General features: G+C 42.8%; 1 protein-coding gene across 1 annotated transcript in view; it reads right to left on the bottom strand.

Annotated features, from left to right (window-relative positions):
- Nucleotides 1-17,235, bottom strand: part of UGT8 (UDP glycosyltransferase 8) — a 202,502-nt gene that overhangs the window by 122,250 nt on the left and 63,017 nt on the right. The gene's annotated exons all lie outside the window — the stretch shown is intronic.

Here is a 17,235-nt window from a genome sequence, read left to right as displayed (position 1 = left end):
ATGTCCATGGTCACCTGTTAAAGGGCTTCTGTTTTGTTCATATAATACTGCCACTTCATAAACATGCTCAGGAGGAGAGGAGGACAGAGGAGCAGAGAGAGAGAGGTATCTTCTAGCATGGGAAGCAAGTCTTTTGTAGCGTGCCTCAATTTCTTTCCACCACTGAAGAGGATCACTTCTTCTGTCAATTATTGGTTCCTTCAAATAGAGATGTAGTTCATCATCCAGGCTCATTATTGCAGATTCAGAAGAAATTTAATCCTCCGCATGAGGCCCCAATAAAACACTGAAAATTTCCTGATCAATTTGACCATGATGAAAAAGATTCTCTTCTGTTCGTTGACGTATTTTTGGACATTTTTCTGTTTTTGCAGCATGCTGCTCTTTCATATTGGACTGGTATTTTCGTCAGGAACATCCTACACCTCCTGTTGAACATATTCTGTCAGCCATTGTTTTGCCTTTGCCAATACATCATCAGAGGAGAAAGCATCGTTCTTGTATTGAGGATTCAAAAGACTTGCAAGCACAACATTTTTAATCTGTTCATGTTTCTCAAAACATATATCAAGCAAAGCTCTTTGGCTTGACAGGCCATCATTTGAAAGTTGGAGGGTGTTGTGTGCCATGACACTGAGGTATGACATATGATCAAGCCTCCTTCCTTTCCGCAGGTTTGCTCTACTGTCTCGAAGTAGCACAAGCATCACTCGGTCTTTGTTGATTCCCCAGTCTTCAAGCATGCCTAGAAACATTTCTCTACTGTACTCAGTGTGGGATCCTTGCGTCAATTTTGTATTCAACACACCAATGGCTTTTTTGTCCATCCGCTGTCAATGAAGTGGCATGTAAGGATCATTAGTGACTCTGACTCTGTTTGTCCTGAACAGCAGTCAGTCATGAATGAGAGTGAGTTGCCAGCATTCTCTAGTTGCAGCATAGCCTTTACTTTGTCAATGACCTTTTGGTGAATCTTTCCCAGCATTTCTGTGAAAGATAATACTTCTCACTCTTCAGTGTGTAGCGTGGCTCAAGTATGGACATCAACCACTTAAATCCTGAGTCAGACACCATTGTAAATGGCTGGTTATCAGGGACAATCATCTCTGTGATTACTCTGTCCAGCAGTTGGGATCTTCCATCTGAATCTAGACAGTGACACCTGTTTTTTCAGAAACATATCTGTTATTGTTGTCTGGGATAGTGGAGGAGGTATTTCAAAATCACATTGATATTCATTTTGTTTTTTCTGTGCTGCATGATATAATTCAATATGATAAACTCTTAGATGGGCCCAAAGATTTGACATATTTTTGCTTTTTGCAGTTACTCATCCCATACGTATGTTGTTTGTACATGTATTGCACACTGCTGCTTTTCCTGGAGAAGGTTGAGACAAGAAAAAGTCCCAGACCACACTTTTACTTTTTCTCTCCTCATCCATCTCCATTTCAATTTGAAAGACACAAAAAATATTTAAAAAATAGCTTGCTGAAGTTGCTGGCACCCTGTTGTGGGTCTGTGGCTGACGCCTGGCAGTGTTGGTTGCTTGCTGGCACCCTGTTGTGGGTTGGTGGCTGACACCTGGCAGTGTGGTTTGCTTGCTGGCACCCTGTTGTGGGTTGGTGGCTGACACCTGGCAGTGTGGGTGGCTTGCTTGCTGGCACCCTGTTGTGGGGTGGCTGGCTGCTGTCACCCTGTTGTGGGTCAATGGCTGATGCCTGGAAGTGTGGGTGGCTTGCTGAGTTGCTGGCACCCTTGTGGGTCAGTGGCTGACACCTGGCAGTTTGGGTGGGTGGCTGGCTGGCACCCTGTTGTGCTTCGGTGGCTGATGCCTGGCAGTGTGGGTGGATTGTTTGCTGGAACCCTGTTGTGGGTGGCTGGCCTGGCTTGCTGGAACATTGTGGTGGGTGGCTGGCTTGGTGTCACCCTGTTGTGGGTGGCTGGCTTGCAGGAACACTGTGGTGGGTGGCTGGATTGGTGTCACCCTGTTGTGGGTGGCTGGCTTGCTGGAACACTGTGGTGGGTGGCTGTCTTGCTGGAACACTGTGGTTGGTGGCTGGCTTGCTGGAACACTGTGGTAGGTGGCTGGCTTGCTGGAACACTGTGGTGGCAGCTGGCACCCTGTGGTGGGTAGCTGAGGTCAGGGCCTGTGGGTGGATGGCTGGCACCATGAGCACCATGACCGGACTGGACTGCAGCTGGCTGCACACGAGGCTGTCCGAGGCATGGGAGGCGGTCTTAAGGCAGAGAACATGTGCAGCACGTGGTGAAATGACATCACGTATGGGCTGCGCAGGCGTAGGAGGCGGTGTTAGAAGGCAGAACGTGCGCGTGCAATATACGCAATGACGTCACGAAAATATTGGCAATATCCTTAAATCCAAAGGCCGATTCCAATATATTGGGGAAAGTGCATATCGGCCCCTGATATATCGGTGTTGCCGATAATCGGTCGATCTCTAAAGACTACCCCCCTTCTGAAGCAAAGCAAGGCAACAGCAAATACCATATACGCAGAGTATAAAAATCCCAAAGGTAATTAAGTAAGTGTAAAGCGCTGGCTGTCTGTGCCCTATTCATCTGCAAGGTACCGTAACTACCGTAAAATTTATTCTCTTATAAATCTCCAAGGTACTGCAAGTATAAAAATTTCAAAGGTAATTAAGTAAGTGTAATCTATGAACGCGCTGGCTGTCTGTGCCCTATTCATTTGCAAGGTACCATAAGTACCGTAAATGTATTCTCTTATAAATCTCCAAGGTATTGTAAGTAAGTATTACCGGTAGAGGTATAATCTCTCAAGGTGCTGGCTGTGCGGGAATCCTGTACTGGTATACCGTATGTACCGTAGCTTCGGCTACATACAGTATACCGCGCTGTGTATTCTATTATGTCTCTATCTGGTACATAGGACTGCTGGAAATCTTTTTGAGTTTTGGAGCTGGATGAGAAGTCTCATTAAATTCAGAATTATTTGCAAAGAGCGAAAATTTGTATTCCGACATGACCGTGCCAAAAAAAAAGGAGTGGCCAGTAATTTAATGGTGGTCCAATACCACTTCTGCAGGGGTTTCCCCACCACTCCCTGCAGAATAATTAGGCCCAGAAACTTCCAGATGTCCGCTTTGGTGACTGGTTCCCACATTCTGCTCCTTGAAAACCTCCGATGCGCTGCAGCTTGCTGCTCCTGGTACCGATTTGTTTCCTTAACAATCTTTTCAATAACCTCATTGGTCAAAAAGAGTTGGAGGTATGCCAAGGGGTTGTCATCCTTAACATCCACTTTGATACCAGGTGCTCTAGTAAATGGGAACCTTGGGGGACGTGCTCCGTACCGCAGTCAATCGAGCACCAAGACCAAACATGGCTGGACACAGTCGCAGGATCATCGCTAAAATCGCTTTCTGCGTCCAATAACGAACTTCCCCACGAATCGCTGTCACTCCATTCTGCAAGCGATTCTGTATCGCTGTCGCTGTTTTCCAGCAGGTCATATACCGCTTTTGAGGTGGCGGCGCGCTTTTTTGATGCCATGGTCGCTCTGCAGTTTCCAGACATAAAGTACAGGAAAAATGCAGGAAGGGCAATGGAGAAAGCATTGGGGGGCAAGCTAAGGTCAATTTATTTTATTTTAGTAATGTAATCCAATAGGATTACAATATATCAGTGAATTTGTGTTTATAACTTTTTGAATTTGCCGCCGGTTCCACCCCCCTGCGAGCATCACGTCGCAGTAGACGGAAGTCGGGGCACAGAGCATCGGGCGGAAGATCCGGCCACCGCACACTGCCGGGATACATCGCTGGATCTCAGGGACAAGGTGATTACCCTCTCTTTCAGGATCCAGCGATGTTCCCTGGCGGTACCCCGAGTGTGGCTCGGGGTTACCGCTAATGGCACTGAAATTTAACCCCGAGCCACACTCGGGAATACCACCAGGGAGGTTAATATAATTATTTTTAGAGAGTTTAAATTGTCATTGGCAGTGCAACTATGAGAAGAAAAACTGGAGATAAACTATATGGCTGCAGCATGCTACTGTTTACTGGCATGCCAATTGTCTATTGACAAGGATGCCAACCCCCTGCTCTAGTGGATCATAGTAAAAATGAAAGCGTGATGACAGCACCATTTAGGTATTTTCCATATTAAAATCTTGTCTTAATAATCTCATTAGTTGCTCAGCCTTTTCCTCCTATATTTCTTAATTTTAGATATGGATACAATTCATTTCTTGCCATTGTAGTCAATCCAAACATATTTGATTTTGTATTTTTTGGTGGCAAATAAGGGTTTTGCTTTTAATTTGATATGAAGTTTAAATATATATATATATATATATATATATATATATATATATATATATATACACTGCCTGGCCAAAAAAAAAGTCGCCACTTGGAATCAGCTAAGCAACTAACTAAACTAAGCATGCAGTACTAACTAAACTAAGCATGCAGTAGTTACTGCATGTGCCCAAAGAATGAGGTCAACTGACTACCTGAATATAGTGACAGGTTATTCTATCAATGTTTTTTTTCTTCCCTGATGGCACGGGCATATTCCAAGATGACAATGCCAGGATTCATTGGACTCAAATTGTGAAAGAGTGGTTCAGGGAGCATGAGACATTATTTTCACACATGGATCGGCCACCACAGAGTCCAGAACTTAACCTCACTGAGAATCTTTGGGATGCGTTGGGAGAAGGCTTTGCGCAGTGGTCCAACTCGCCCATCATCAATACAAGATCTTGGTGAAAAATGAATGCAACACTGGAGGGAAATAAATCTTGTGACATTTCAGAAGCTTATTGAAACAATGCCACAGCAAATGCATGCCGTAATCAAAGCCAACCAAATATAAGAGTGTGTTATTTTTTTTTTTTTGGGTGTTGACTTTTATTTTGGCCAGGCAGTATATATATATATATATATATATATATATATATATATATATATATATTTTTTTTTTTTATTCTATTTTAAGTAACTACATAGTAAGGCATAGATTTGAAGAGATCCTGCTGAGGGACATAATGCATTAGTAAGGTAAGATCAAGTCAGTTTTATGAAAGCATGAATTGAGGCAAATGACAAATGCTGACTGACATTCAATGCATCATCTTTTTTACATTGCAAATTGTTTTTGTTATTTATTCAAATTGATTATTATTATTTTTTTACACTTTTTTTTGCATTTACAGTCTAATACTGGCTAACCATAAAACATAAATGAACCAGCAACATTGTGTGTGTCTTGAAAGGAGATCAATCTACATAACTATACAAAAAAATCCCTTCAAGAGTAACTCCACTTTTGAGAAAAAAACCATTCCCCTCTGGGTGATCTCTGTACATTGCAAGGATTATAACAACCTTTGTTGCAGATTTCTACCTTTTGTTATTCTGAAGAAATCCCTGTTTATTCCTCTGTGACCCTGGGCTGAGTGGGTCTAATGGGAGTGGTTTCATAATTATCAATCAGCTGTGCAGCTACAGAACTCTAATGAGGAAATCTGCTGGGTCTGCATCCTTTTAGACATGTTACTATTGGGAGTATCTCACCAAAAATACATTTTTTTGCTGCAGGGAATGCCTACAATCTGATTTGTATCTTAGTGTAGACTTCTGGGAAAATTGGTGAGCCAATCACACAAGCAGGAAATGATGTTTCTGGGGTGTGGTTAGTACACATTCTGTGTACAGAACAGCTCCAGGTAGCCATATTGCATTGCATTTTCAGAAAGTTACAGCAGGTGCAGATTGAAAGGGAAAAGTCATTTTAATAACATTCAATTACAATATGACTTGTGTCTCAATTGTATACACTATATTATTTGTTCTTTATTTGCAATTTTTTCCCTACAAAAATGGAGTTACTCTTTAAAGTATAACTAAAGGCAACATTTTTTTTTTTTTTTTAGCTTTTGACAGAGTGGAGAGGGATTAGAACCCCTGTCAGCTTTTATTGCTGTCTGTGCCCCAGTTACAGAGTTTCCTCCTCTCTATTTGTCATGTTTATGATTATCATTGAAAGTGAAAGTAAAAAAAAACTCCAAATATTGTGTTGTCTCCAGAAAAGTAACAGAGGGTAAGTCTTCCAATGGGGACACTAGTTCTGGTAACCTCGGGATCCCGAAGCAATTCCCTTAATTTTGCAGGGATTTCCTCTCACTTCCTGTTTGGCTATGAGACAGGAAGTGAAGGGAATTATCTGCAATGAGGCACAGATGGCGAAAAAAAAAATTGACAGCAGTTATAACTAGAGCTGCACGATTAATCGTATGAAAATCGCGATCTCGATTCACCCCCCCCTGACGATCTAAACCTGACATTTCCTCGATTCTTTGCATAGCTACATAGCAGAGAGAACAGCTGTGGAAAAAAAAAAGCCTCCTGGCAAACGCCTATCAGCATTAAAGTCTCCCAGTAACTATAAACAAAAATGGTTACATTGTATCTTTTCCTTCCCTCTGCCAGGGAGAAGGGAAGTTTAACCTCTTAAAGACTAGACCTTTTTCTTACACTTGTTGCTTGCAAGTTAAAATCAGTTTTTTTTTGCTAGAAAAGTACTTAGAACCCCCAAACATTTTATATATTTTTTTAGCAGAGACCCTACAGAAAAAAATGGCGATTGTTGTAATATTTTATGTTACACTGTATTTGCGCAGCAGTCTTTCAAACGCAATTAATAGACTTTAATGAATAAAAAAAAAAAAACGTAACAGTAAAGTTATCCCAATTTTTTTTGTTACACAGAGAATCGTGAGAGAATCGTGATCTTTATTCCAAGCTAAAAAATCGTGATTCTCATTTTGGCCAGAATCGTGCAGCTCTAGTTATAACCCTCCCTTCCACTATCCAAGTGACAAAACAAGTTTTGCCTATAGTTCTACTTTACCACTTGCCAACCGCCGCAAGTACATATACTGTGGCGGTCAGCCCCTCCAGGGCAAAGCGAAGTATCGGTACGTCGCTCGCCCACGAGCCTCTAGTGGGCGTGCACGCGCCGCCGGAGGCGCGCTCCCGCCCAGCTCGTTCCCTGACATCCCCGCGCGAGTAACCGGCGCCTCCGATGTTCGCCGGTCACTCGCGATCTCACGCTGGAGAGGTAGAAAGGCAGGCGGCTAATGTAAACAAAGCCGCCTGTCATTCTCCCTGGTGTAGCTGCAGAGACTATACGATCCTGCTATGTAGGATCGTATGTCTCTGTGGTTACATCCCAAGCCACGCCCCTTGACAGTTAGAATCACGCCCCCTAGGGACACACTTAACCCCTTGATCACTAATAAAGTTAACCCCTTCCCTGCCAGTGTCATTTTTACAGTAACAGTGCATATTTATAGCACTGATTTCTGCAGTAATGTCACTGGTACCCCCAAAAGTGTCAAAAATGTCAGTCAGGGGTCCGATCTGTCCGCCGCAATGTCGCAGTCCCGCAAAAAAAATTGCAGATCGCCGCCATTACTAGTTAAAAAAAAAAACAATAAAAATGACATAAATCTTTCCCATAGTTAGTAAACGCAATAACTTTTGCGCAAACCAATCAAAATCCGCTTATTGCGATTTTTTTTTACCAAAAATATGTAGCAGAAAACAAATTGGCCTAAAATGTTAAAAAATTTGGATTTTTAAATGTTTTTTTGAGAATTTCATATAAAAAAATGTGAAAAATATTTTGGGTACAGCATCGCACGACCGCGCAATTGTCAGTTAAAATCACGCAGTGCCGAATCGCAAAATAGGCCCTGATAATGACTTAAGCAACAAAAGTTAGAAGAATAGAGGAAGGCCTCCTATTTGGATAGGGTTGGCCTTGGGCCACATGGTAAGTGCTAATGGATGTTAACATTATTGTTGGCAAGGCCAGATAGTTTTAAGATTGTGAACATTAGCTTTTGAGTCATTGCTCCCTTTGATGTTTGTACTGTGCGGCATGACCAAAGATTAGGGTCTTTGAGGCCAACACTTTTAGAATCAGAATAAACAAATCAATTGTTTGCAGCCATGTTACTAAAAACTAGCTGAAAATATCACCAAAAAAAAAATGGTACCATGACTTTCCTGTTCCTGTAAGACCAACAAAAGGCTTCTATCCTTTTCTGATGTTTTGCTTCCCTTTCAGCTAACAATAGCAGTATCTATTATAGGTCATACCAAAAAAAAAAAAAATAATAACACAACATATTGCAATGCAAACTTTTATGAGCTGCTAACAAACTGATCATTGATAGGTTGGCAACAATGAGGTTTTATGTTGCATGTACAACCAGTGAATGTAACACTTAAAAACAATCTACAATAAAGTATATGATGTAAGGTAAAAAAAGGAGAAGATATTGGATTCTTTATCTGTAATTGCTTAACGTGCTACTAAACCCAGGACCCTTCATTTACTATATCTGGTCTCCCACAGAACATGGAAATACAATTAATTTAGTAAATATAAACTGCTAAATACCTTTTCTCATCAGCAGTATATAGCAGTCTTGGGACTTCTATCAGTGTCTGGTTAAAGCTTGCAGGAGGATTTTTCATTCTCCCTTGACTGTCCTTTGAGTGCTGATTGGCCCTGTGCTGATCACATGCACCCTCCCAAAAAAACTCTCTAGCAATACACACCAAAATGAGCATGTGCAGAGTGATTCCAAAGGCTCTGTCCCATCAGGAAATGGATTGGGGACAGTGGAAGAAGGGGAAGATCAGAGAAGACAGGATCAAACAGCCTTTTTATACAATGGGCAGGATTAGCCCCTTAGGTTCCACACTGAGTATAACAAGCATGGTTTACTGCATGTACAGATTGATTTTACTGTTGTGGGTTTAGTAACGCTTTAATGTCTAAATGTTTAGCTGTATACTCATCTGGCCAACACAGCTAAACAAAGCCCAGCATGTACATGCATAGCACTGGGCACTGGAACCATGACTCCACATGTCTTGCAGGGTGCCTCAAGTCTTCAGGCCATGACCACCTAACATTTTTTATTCCATTTTGAAGTTTCAGTGCTGCACTGCCACTGCCACTTGTGATGCAGCCCCCAGCTTCCGTCTACCAATTAGACCTAAGAAACAGATCCTCCTCAGCTCTGATGTGTCATATGGGTACACTTTCCCCACTGTGAGGTTTAGTGACTGGAATTTAGAGATGTATGGGAGAGATCTGTACTGGAGAATGTTTGGTTGAGGGGTTAAAGGGATAAGGGGGGTTTAGCTTGAGGGGGATTTGAGCTGAGGGGGAAGAGTTAGTTTGTGTTACTTGCTCCTGACCCCTGCATCTGTGCATTATTTACTTCTGACCCCAGCACTATGTGTGTTATACTTATTGCAATAGATACTGCTGACCCCTGCATTACACACTCCTGATCATACACTCTTTACACTAAGGCATGCATAACTGAGGCAGATTACATTCTGTATTGCTATCAGTTACAAATTGTTTAATTATTGATTGTCTTTTCAAATTTCAAGTTGGCAGTAAAAAAAAAAACAAAAAAAAAACAATGGCTTCCTGGTCCGGCGCTTCATGCGGCAGGAGTAGGACAGCTCGGCTCCCACTGCGCTCGCCGAAAATCAGCATAAAGAACCGACACGGGGACACCCAGACACAGCCATCCTCCCTGCAACAACAGCCGCATCACAGAGCACCAACATGGACAGCTACTTGGAACGATCCCGGCCGCAACAGCCTCCTCCCCAGGACCGCTCCTATGCCACAGCTCTGCAATGCGACAGCGCTCCGGACACTCCCCCCATGGACGACAATGCAGAGATGAGAGAGGCCTCCTCCCCCTCAACTCTGTCACAATCGACCTCTCAGGTAACGGGGGAACTCTTAGTCACAGACCCGCCATATGATAGAATAGCTGCTGCTGTGGCTGCCATTTTAGCTTCCACCATCAGAGCAGCGATGGAATCAGCCATCTCTCAGGGCCTGGCCCAGTTCCACAGAGAGCTTGCTTCACACAAAAAGCAGCTCCAGGAGGCAGAGCTGAGGCTTTCTTCTTTGGAGGAAGAATCCATTCACAATAGCAGGGATCTACAGTCTCATAACCAGGCATTACAGATGCTTCATGTCAAGATTGAAGACCTTGAGAACAGGTCTAGGAGGAATAACCTCCGTATTGTGGGGGTCCCTGAGTCCTTTAAACCTGACTCCTTGATTACTCTATGCTCCACATCCATACCCGCCGCTTTGGGCCTAAACGTTTCATACATAGTGGAAAGAGCCCATAGAATTGGTCAGGTGTCTAATGATAGAAAAACTCCAAGATCGGTTATTGTCTGATATCAGAACTACATGGATAAAAAACCTTCTCCTGATGAAATTTAGACAACAGTGGGCTTTGCAGATCGAAGGTCATACCCTATTACTTTTTGCTGATTACTCGGCTGAAGTTTCCAGGAGACGCAGGGCGTTCTCCTATATCTGCACGAGCAACAAATAAGATTCACCCTGGCATACCCGGCAACGCTCCACATAACCGCCCCTGATGGACACCGCCTCTCTTTTCACTCACCCTCTGAAGCGGAACACTACCTATCTTCAGTTAAAGTTCCAATGGATGATAATTCCTCGCCCGCTAGGAAAGCATCCGTTTCCTGCAAAGCGCAACTTACCCCTACTAAAGAACTGTCTAAAAAAACCAAATACGGTGCCCCCTCATCATGAAGGCTGCTCCCATGAATCACATACGGATGATCCACTCCCTACATGGAAGACCGTAGCTCCCTCTTCAGCGTGAAACTGTGGGTATGCTCTAACTACTTTATCACCAGTGTTCATGCTCCCTGCGCTATCTAACCGGGGGGTCACCCCTCATTCTACTGTATTACACCTCTGCTTTTTCATTTGATCTGCCTGCCTGAGTTTTACTGTATCTCTTGCATGCTGCTCCTATTTCCTGTTCCAGGTTTGTACTGTACATTTGTTTGGGGTTAAACTGATATACACACACCCTGACGCACTTCCATCTTCCTGCATTTGGCATATAGGGCTTGTGGGAACCACTTTAGCACCCTCCTCCACATGCAGAAAGAAGTGAAGTCCCTACGGAGATTCTCGTTTTCGCTCTTCCGGATGTTGGGACATTCCCCACATCCTGACACGCCACGTTATTGCTTTTCCTTGGTCAACATATTGCTATTTTGCAGATGTTTATTCTGTACTACCTGAAGGTCACTCCCCTCTACACTTTAGACCCATTACACGGCTCAGCCAAATAGATATAATACCTGCACCTAACGTATACCGTTTCCCCCCATGACCCCCTTAATTGTAACCTCATGGAAAGTCAAGGGTCTGAGATGCCCCAAACAAACACATGATGGTACTGTGTCACCTCAAGCGACTCAAGACAGACATAGCAGTGCTGCAAGAAACGCACCTGACCGAACCAGAGTTCCGTTATCTGCAGAAACTATGGGTCAGCGAGGTGCTAGGCTCTCCCGCTGTCAACCACAAAGCAGGTGCTATTCTCTTGATTAGCAAACGCCTTCCCTATAGGGTGATATCCAGCGCATGCAATGACTCGGGCCGCAGAGCATCGGTCCTGCTCAAATTACCCTTTCAAGAGCTGCAGATATCCAAAATCTATGCTCCAAACTCTCCAACCAACAGCTTCTTTGAAGAAACAGTTAAATGGTTCTTCCAAGTCCCACTATCTCCACACATAGTAGGTGGCGATTTTCATACTATATTGTCCTCAAATGAAAACAGGAAATCACGCACAGACCGACATCCGTTCCTCCCCAAGTATGGGAAACCCCGTTAGCCACCATGACTTCGGCTCTCTCTCTTTAACAGACGTATGGCGCCTTAGTCACCCAACGGATCAGGAATTTACATTCTATTCTCCCCCAAATGACTCCCCAGCAAGACTAGACTATATCTTCTGTACAACAGACTTACTTTACTCTTTCTCGCAACTCAGAGATCGAAGAAATAGCTATCTCAGACCACGCCCCGGTATCCCTCTCCATAGACTTAGCACAGGCCCCACTATCCCCCAAACTATGGAAATTTCCCTCCCACCTATCGAACATAGATAGGAATGGACACCTTACGCAAAACCCGAAATAAATCACTGCGACATTAGAGGCTTTCTACAATACTCTTTATTCTGATGACCAAATAAACACAGACACTGCTTCCACCTTCCTAGATAAAGTTAAATTGACACAGGCACAGCTGGAAGCCCTGAACGCCCCGATAACACAAGAGGAAATCATTCATACCATAAAGAACCTTGCTAACCACAAATCCCCAGGTCCTGATGGATTCACTGCTGAATTCTTTAAACTGTCTCTGGATGCTTTACTTCCTACTCTCACCTCTGTATACAATAAGATTTGGGAAGAAAGCAATTATCTACCCACCGGCCAACAGGTATACATAAAACTCATAGCGAAAAGAGGCAAAGACACTATGCTTCCTGGGTCCTACCACCCAATCTCACTATTAAACGTAGACGCGAAAATATTATCCAAAATAGTAGCAGCCAGAATGTCACCTATATTGCATACAATTCTTCACCCCTCCCAGTCAGGTTTTGTCAAAGTTCGTTAGGCTTCTGCTAACATCCGCAAAGTCCTGGCGGCGTTAGGACAGGCCAAAGCACATCCATCTGACCCAATGGGTATAGTATCCCTCAACGCGGAAAAAGCTTTTTGACAATGTTAATTTTCAATGGCTGTTTATGTCCCTGGCAAAGATGGGCTTCACAGGCCGTGTAGTCGAGTTAATTAAAGCTATGTATTCCAACCCGTCAGCCCGCATTGTTACAACGGTGGGCCTGTCCAATCCCATCAACCTACACAAGGGCACCAGGCAGGGCTGCCCCTTATCACCTATACTCTTTAATCTGGCTTTGGAGCCACTATCTAGATACCTACTGGAGGTAGCCCTCATCCAAAATATTTGAATAGGCAATGAGGAACTTCTATTTGCCTTATTTGCAGATGATATGCTACTATTCACTTCCAACACGAATGCAGACCTCATTACCATTTGTTCACTTCTAGATTACTTTAGAGACATTGCAGGACTGAAAGTAAACTACGATAAAAGTGAAGTCTTAGCCCTTACACAAACCACAGTTGACCAATGGGATGCAAGACTTCCCTTTCCACTAACGCGTCACTTTATAACCTATTAGGGAATAAAAGTCGGGAAAGACCTGTCTTCGCTATACCATCTGAACTTTACTTTACTTTACGTGTAAGAATGGAGATCACACGGTTCTACTATGTAGGACCGTTGATCTCTGTTCTTACACATCAAGCCACATCCAATCACAGTAAGAAACACGCCCCTAGGGACACACTTAACCCCTCCCTCTCAAAAAAAGTTAACCCCTTCACTGCCAGTGTCATTTTTACAGTAACAGTGCATATGTATAGCACTGATTACTGTAGTAATGTCACTGGTAACCCCAAAAGTGTCAAAATTGTGAGTCAAGGGTCCGATCTGTCCGCCGCAATGTCGCAGTCCCACAAAAAAATCGCAGATCGCCGCCATTACTCGTTAAAAAAACAACAAAAATGACAAAAAATTTTCCCTTAGTTAGTAAACGCAATAACTTTTGCGCAAACCAATCAAAATACGCTTTTTGCGATTTTTTTTACCGCACATATGTAGCATAAAACAAATTGGCCTAAAATGTTAAAAAATTTGATTTTTACATTTTTTGGGGGGGGGAATTTCATATAAAAAAATGTGAAAAATATTGTTATTTTTGCAAAATTGACGCTCTTTTTTTGTTTATAGCGCATGATCAAAAATTCGCACAGGTGATCAAATACCACCAAAAGAAAGCTCTTTTTGTGGGAAAAAGGACGTCAAATTCGTTTACGTACAGCGTCGCACGACCGTGCAATTGTCCGTTAAAGTCACGCAGTGCCGAATCGCAAAATAGGCCCTGGTCAGGAAGGGGGTAAAATCTTCCGGGGCTTAAGTGGTTAACCCTATCCTTTATAGTAGACCAGTTCATAAAGTAAGATAGATGCTCTCCCCCTGTACCATGCGAGACCATCTTTCTTTTACACTTATGTATTATCTGATGCCTAACCTATCTGTTTGGCCATGTATATTAAGTTTTGAATGGTTATCAGCAAATTTTTCTTATTGTATTGTACAATCGAAACTATTAATAAAAAAAAAAAAAAAAAATTGCTTCCATTTTGCCATTAAAAAAGCTGTGAGTTGCCAACCCTGAGAGGTCCATATTAAGTGTGAACTGCATAGTTTTGCCCTCATCTCCATATTTATGGCAATTGAAAAAAATATTTTAAGCTTAAAGGCAACTAAAGGATATAACTATTTAACTGCTTGCCGACCGCCGCAAGTAGATTTACTGCGGCGGTCAGCCCCTGCCAGGCAGAGTGACGTTAATCAACGTCACTAGCCTGGGAGGGTCTGGGGAGCGAGCACGCGCCCGCGGAGGCGCGCTCCCGCTCCCGCGCGGTCACGCACCCCCCCGCGCGTGTGACCAGCGGACCCGATGTCCGCCGGCCACTCGGCGATCGCCGGGGGAAGAGGGAGAATGTCAGGCAGTTTGTTTAAACAAGCTGCCTGTCATTCTCCTCGCTGTAAAGACACTGATTACACGGATCTAGTATGTAGATCCGTTGATCAGTGTCCTTACAGCTAGAGCCACAGCCAATCACAGTAAGAATCACGCCCCTAGGGACACACACAGCCCCTCCCTCCCAAATAAAGTTAACCCCTTCACTGCCAGTGTATTTTTACAGTAACAGTGCATATGTATAGCACTGATTACTGTAGAAATGTCACTGGTAACCCCAAAAGTGTCAAAAATGTCAGTCAAGGGTCCGATCTGTCCGCCGAAATGTCGCAGTACCGCAAAAAAAATCGCAGATTGCCGCCATTACGCGTTAAAAAAAAAACAACAAAAATGACAAAAATCTTTCCCTTTGTTAGTAAACGCGATAACTTTTGCGCAAACCAATCAAAATACGCTTTTTGCGGTTTTTTTTACCAAACATAGGTAGGATAAAACAAATTGGCCAAAAATGTTAAAAAATTTTGATTTTTACATTTTTTTTTGGGGAATTTCATATAAAAAAATGTGAAAAATATTGCTATTTTTGCAAAATTGTCGCTCTTTTTTTGTTTATAGCGCGTGATCAAAAAATCGCACAGGTGATCAAATACCACCAAAAGAAAGCTCTGTTTGTGGGAAAAAAAGGATGTCAAATTCGTTTAGGTACAGCGTCACACGACCGCGCAATTGTCCGTTAAAGTCACGCAGTGCCGAATCGCAAAATACCCCCTGGTCTTTTAGCAGGAAAATCCTCCGGGGCTTAGGTGGTTAAGTAATGCTTGTCTGTACAAGAAAAGCAACTGACAGCACAGTGTACTATTTATAAACTGTGTTGCCTTAACTTTTTCAGTAATACAGACTATGTAAGAGTTAAATGTGAATTGATTTAATTCTTATCATGGGAAGATCATAGCCCAGCATTCTTTTAGAATCTAACCCTTCCTGAGTTCACTTGAAACATCTATTCTCTTAAAGAAGAATTGCAGGTATAGATATTTTCTACATAGTTACATTGATCCAGCTTGCATAGACTGGCCAATGTCACTGGAAGCTGGAAATCACTGAAGTAGACCCTGTTAATCCAGTGATCTCCACACTCCACTTCTGGGTCCCGCTCTGAGTGGCTGCCCCACTGCATTCCAAACAAAGGAGGTTGGACGAGGTAGAGAGACATGGTAAAGATGTCACGCTCTCCACCTCACCCACTCAGACAACGCTTTGCATTCATCCAAAAAATGCAAAGCATTTTCTGAATGGTGCCTGTGTCAAGCGGTTGATCTCCTCTGTTCAGAATGCAGCATGGCAACCATTCAGTGAGGGACCTGGAAGCAAGTGGAGATTACTGGTGTAGCAGTGTCTACTTCAGTGATTTCTAGCTTCCAGGGGCATCAGCCAGGTATGGTACATACAAGTTACATTGGTCCAAGTATAAAAGTATGCAAGTATAAAAGACAGACAGATTGAGTTTAAATTATGCTAGTATGCAATAATTAGTCCTAAAATCAGCAATAGACTGGAAAGTTGTACATTACTAGAGGAAAGTATCACCCATCCTCTACTTTGCCATATCAGCTACACAAGTCATAGAACACAATGCTATCAGAGTTTTTGCATTTGTAACTCTTCAGAACACTTAATTTTATTTATTTAGATATGTTACTTTTTCATCATTCCACCTCATCAATACTCATAACGTGACTATTGTACATGGACAATTGGTTGGAAACTGGTCTGATCATCCCTTTTTTGTGCAAATTCATAACTTAGAGGTAATCTGCTGCACCCACTAAAGCTGACCACATGTCAGATTTTAATTATACAATAAACATAGTGACTTTTATATGATATGTTCCCTTCGTTCTGCTTTATCAAGTTCAAAGAGAGAAGCATACGCTGTCAACTTTATTGCTCTTTACTAATCCTACAGTGCTAGTAGGGTGCTACCATAGATTAGAATCTTCTTGTTCCATTCATGCAGTTATCCTATTTTTATTTCATGGTTATGGAAGCATTATTCTGAGAATTTGAAATGGGAACCTCCAATGAAACTCTGTTTTGGTATATGAATATATAGTAAAAGATATATGTTAGTGGATAACTCCTGCGCTACCAATAAATAAGTCTAAAATTAAAAAAATAACCAAAGAATGCTTTGTGGGTTGTTGCAAACACAAAATTGTGTTCACATAATTCATAAATAAAATGAAATATTATTAATGTGTGCTGCACTACCAATCTCAAAATGATACAGTAAATGTGAAATAACATACAAAACAGTTAAATACCAACATAATAATAATAGTTTCCTTCATACACATCGAGAGTTACACAATGTCAGTCACTTTTTAAAAAACAGATATAGTGTAACACTGGCTGTGCATAAAGAACACTATAAGTCCCCGTTCACACTAAGGCGACCTGTGAGGCGACCTGGTCGCCTCACAGGTCGCCGTAGGTCGCCTTCCATAGGGAAGCTGCGGACCCATTCTAATAGGAGCGACACAAGTCGCTACGATTTAGAAAAAGGGTCCGGAGCTTCTTTGGGGCGACCTGGAGGCGACCGCCATAGACTTCAATGTTATGAAGTCCGTGGCGGCCGCTCCGAGGTCGCGGCGCGCTGCTCGCACCGCGACCTCGGAGGTCGCCCCCCCAAGTCGGATCGCAGC

This window comes from Pelophylax lessonae (genome assembly GCF_965119305.1).
Source record: "Pelophylax lessonae genome assembly, chromosome: 1".
Classification (NCBI taxonomy): Eukaryota; Metazoa; Chordata; class Amphibia; order Anura; family Ranidae; genus Pelophylax; species Pelophylax lessonae.
Note: the sequence above shows the minus strand (reverse complement) of the source record. Positions and strands in the feature narration are given on the sequence as shown.